The sequence below is a fragment of the Chenopodium album genome, chromosome 17 (assembly GCF_948465745.1).
Source record: "Chenopodium album chromosome 17, dcCheAlbu1.1, whole genome shotgun sequence".
Lineage (NCBI taxonomy): Eukaryota > Viridiplantae > Streptophyta > Magnoliopsida > Caryophyllales > Amaranthaceae > Chenopodium > Chenopodium album.
The window spans coordinates 32535716-32540500 of record NC_137850.1 but is presented as its reverse complement, the minus strand read 5'-3'; the positions used below and the strand labels follow the sequence as shown (position 1 = coordinate 32540500).

The 4785-nt window shown below is 35.7% G+C and overlaps 1 long non-coding RNA gene across 1 annotated transcript; it reads left to right on the top strand.

The window, feature by feature from the left end:
* Positions 1-538: 538 nt before the first annotated feature.
* On the top strand, positions 539-3406 carry LOC145587790 (uncharacterized). The gene is made up of 3 exons (XR_014101438.1): positions 539-967; positions 2492-2608; positions 3166-3406. It is a non-coding gene; the product is annotated as an uncharacterized LOC145587790 (long non-coding RNA).
* The last annotated feature ends 1379 nt before the right edge of the window (positions 3407-4785 follow it).

The window sequence follows — 4785 nt, the reverse complement described above, 5'->3', positions numbered from 1 at the left end:
TTGCCTGGCCGATCTTTTGACTTGACGATCATATCATCAACATAAACCCCCACCTCTTTATGCATCATATCATGTAATAATGTTGTGGCTGCTCTTTGGTAGGTGGCCTCCGCATTTTTCAACTCGAATGGCATTACCGTATAGCAATATGTTCCCCATTGTGTGATGAATGTGGTTTTCTCCATGTCTTCCTCAGCCATCAGCACTTGATTATATCCAGCGTAGCCGTCCATGAAAGATAGAAGTGCATGGTTTAATGTGTTGTCGGCCAGAATGTCAATGTGAGGTAGAGGGAACCCATCCTTTGGGCTTGCCTTGTTGAGATCCCTGTAATCAACACAGATTCTGACCCTTCCATCTTTCATTACTAGAAAAATATTTATTTGCTGCTATTAATTTGCTGCGTTTTTGACAAATCACTGCAAATTAAAACGAGTTTTAAGTATACATAAATCAAAAATATTGATTTACAGGGGTTTTACTCTAAATTCGCTGCAAATAAATACTGAAAAATATCCTCCCTTACCCTAAACCCTCATTTCCCTACTCCCTTCATTTCACTCTCCCTCCCTCTGTCCTCCAACTTCATCAGCTTCACCCGCCCCATGCCCCAACCATCACCAGCCAGCGTCGAACCAGTCACTCTCCAAAACAATCACCGTCACCACCCATTTTCACCGTCGAATCACTCACACTCTAAAACCGTCACCACCAACATCGCTCTTTTTCACCGTCGCTCGCTATAACCCAACTTCCTAAAGTACAGTTCAGTTAATGGGGTTATTGTCTTGGGTTGATGGAATTGTTGCCTGTAGTTGATGGAGTTGCTACTGGTGCCAGAGAGTCATCGAGATCTCCTTCCTGTTCACTCTATCTCTCCAATTTTTGCTCACCAAATCCCTAATTTTCGCTTTAATTTGGGGTCGATTTTTCTGCTTTGTCATAGTCCTCCCTTTCACTCACTCCGGTAATGTTACAAATTAGCTTTTTAATTGAGAATGAATTTAGATTTGGGGTAGTGTTTTGGATGTTTACACTTGCCCTAATTATGGGTAATTAAACAACATGCAAATTGGAGTTTTTTACTTTTTTAAAATTTTCTTGATTTAATTTATTAGTTCTTTTTTTGATTCGCTAGTTCATATGTAGTTTATGGGTATTGGTTATAGTCAATGCAATTGCATGTGCTATGTAGTTATTTTGCCATTTTTTTGCTGTCTTTTTCTAGGTTCTAGTTGAAGATATCTGCATAATCTTTTGCCATATTTTCTGGTTTGTTCTTTTTTTTTTTCCCCCAAGATTTTTGCATAATCTTTTTCCATAATTTTTCTAGGTCCTGTACATTATGTTTCTTGGGAATTAGTAAGATTTAAACCCAATTCACTAAGTTTATGAATACTTTTGTTGGGTTTTCAGTATTTTTTTTTATTTATGATTATTTTCTGGGTTCATTTGATACCTTATTTGAAATGTTTATGTTCAATGGTTTGCTTAATTTTTCAATAGTTATTTTTATTAGGGTGGGGTTGACATGGGAGGGGGGTTTTGATATTTTTGAAGAATGATAAGCATGTCTTTTGAATTACTCGTTTAATTAATCATTAGCATTCAAAAAGTTAATCAGTTTCATCAATGAAAATGATGCTGGATGCTTTTTCGAGGACTGATTTCATATACCAGTTGATCGGTAGCTTTATTTAACCTACTTCAAGAAAATTTTAACTTAGGCAACATTGTTGATTCCGTTTGTGATTGTTGTTGTAAGGTTATAAATTTATAATAGCCTCTTTCAAAATTGTTTGGTTAAAGCTGTAATAAGTTTTCCCCTTCCCCACTTAGTTGCTTTTGGCACTTCTTAAAAAATTGTTTGGTTGTTAAAGCTGTAATACGTTTGCTCATTCTTCCCTTATTCCCCTAAGTTGTCCTATAGAGAAGCCTAGTTAGTATCTACTAGCATTGGTTTAAATCTGTAATGATATGGTATAGTATGGTACTAGGAACGATGAAATTAGAGCCATTGAATTGGATTCTGAAGGGTAAAATTCTTAACGCCTGACTAAAGCGTCACTTTTATTACATTGCATATTATGCTCTGGATGCTGCCAGTTTCTTTGTCGTAACAATTTTTCAAATAGATTATTGTTTCACGACAGCCTCTAGTTGATGCAAAAGGTGCAAAAAAACATAAAATGCAAGTAATCGCTGTTGCCTGTACATTGTAGACAATTGAGAAGAACCTCCCTTGTTTATAAATGTCAATAGTGTCTGTTATTGGATTATATATTTGTCATCAACATTACTTCTTTTCTTGTGTATAATTGTATAGAGATTATGATAATAGTTTTCAACTCAAATTTCTTACTCGTACTTTCTTCTCATGAATGCATTCATGGACAGAAACATGTATGTCTAATCTATTAACATTTCAGTGTTACTAATTTGAGCCTCTGCTCTGTTATGCCATAATAGTGAGAGTGATTTCAATTTTCAGGGACAAAATGGGAGTCATTTTGAACCAAAAGCTGTGCCCCCACCCCAACCAAACAAGTGTGACTGGGAGATTGACACTTCTGAGCTGTATTTTTTACACTCAACAATAATTGGAAAGGTATGACTCTATCTTCCTTGGAATTAGTAATTATGTTTAGTTTATGATTCAAAATGGTTAATTATGAGTTTTGACAGCTTTTCCCTAATTCTATTTTTTCTTTTCCTGTGTATCTTTTGATTGATTTTATTGTTACCCATTGTGATGCTTAATGAATTTGAAAGATTAAAAATGAAATGTAGTTTTCACGAATTGACCACTTCATAGCTCCTTATATAAGTGTGGTCGAAAAGGTTATGGAGTCTTGGTGCCTTTGTTTTTCTTTGATCAACTTCCTCATAGTGAATGAACTAGAGGTAATAGACTAATAGGTAACAATTAGGTACTACAAAAAATAAGTTGCTGATGATCATCATGAATTCATGACTTGGTGAAGGGGTGGGGATTATTACTCGGGGGGTGTAAAAGAAATCTATACTTCCCATTTTGGGGTGATCCATATATCTTTTTAAATTATTGATGTTATGTTTGGTAAAAATTTCATAAGATTATATGCCCTTTATTATTTTTTAAATTACATTTGATGACTTACTATATTTATTGTATCATGTTCATAGGTTTGCACGTCTTTATGAAGATCCTTACACCGATGGTGATATTGAAGAAGTAGTGCGGAACATATGAGTCTCATGTTTCACTAGTTATTGTGTGTGACCATAGTTGTTTAACATTATTTTGTGTTTTGTTTTGGATTGATATATGTAAGTACAAAAGTGAATCATACATTTTATCATATATTGTGATAATCCAATATTCCAATTTGGGCTAATTAAAGTATTTTGTTCATAAAGTTCAGCATAGTTTATTCATTATTTATTACCAAATAATAGTATTTAAAAATATATATATTATTGATTAGCAGCGGGTGTTACACAAAAAGTGCAACAAATAATTTATTAATTAATTGGTGGAATATATTTATTTGTGGGGGTTAAAATAGATAACTGCTGCAAATAAATACATTGATTTGCAGCGGTTGTAACCGCAGCAAATCAATCAATTGATTTGCTGCCCTGGCGTTTTCTGCCACCTCAAAAATGCAGCAAATTAATACATTTTGACAGCTGCAAACAAATGTTTTTCTACTAGTGTTTATTTGGAACTGGAACCACATTAGTTGTCCACTCTGGATACTTAGACACTTTGATGAAACCTATAGCCAGTTGTTTTCTAAGCTCTTCCTTGATTTTAAGAGCCACATCCGGTTTCATACGGCGTAGCTTTTGTTTGACAGGCTTCACACCTGGAATGAGTGGTATTGTATGCTGAGCAATATCCCTGTCAATCCCTAGCATATCTTGGTATGACCAAGGAAATACATCAACAAATTCACTAAGCAAGTTAATTAGCTCTTTGTGTTCGTCTTGACTTAGTGTTAATCCAATTTTAACTTCTTTCATAGTCGTATCATTGGAAATATTAACTGTTTCTATATCTTTAATAATTGCCGTTTTATTTTCGTGTTCTTCCATTGCCTTTGTTATTTCTTTGTCATTTTTATCATTAGCAAAGCAATATTGATCAGGGTTAGGGGAATGACACGCATCGTAAGTAAAGGTACTCATTTCATTGAATTCATTGGTCATTACATCAAAGAGGGCAAGGTTAGCTACGACCTCGCCGGAATTATTTGGGATAGAGGGTCAACACTAGAAGGAACTGAAGAAGACTCAATAGTAGAAAGAGGGTCGGCCTCAGATCCTAAAGACTCATCAACAGACTCAGACTCAGACTCGGACCCAGACGATTTAGATTCATCAAACATAGGACCTTCGCCAGTGGTCACTTCCAGCTTTTCTCCACTCGGCGTAGTGATCTTCACCGTCTTGCGCCTTCCCTTTAGAACACCATCAGCTGGGACAATTAACTTAGAGGGGTCGAAATCTTTGCTCGATATGACAGTTTGAATGAGCTGAGAATTGTTATTGCTGATAGGCTTGGGTTCATTCTTTTCTAGTCCAAAAAGAATATTAATATTCATATCATCAGAGCTCGGACTAACTGGTTTCTCAGCTGTTGAGAACTCGCCTTCGTCGATGAAATCACAATCCAGGAACATCTCGAAACCTGGTTCACACTTCCCATTGTGGACGAAATGCTCGGGGAATTCATAGCATGGGAAGTTTTCCCCCTCTTTGATATACTGGCCATTGAGAGTGAAGGGATAAGGATCCATG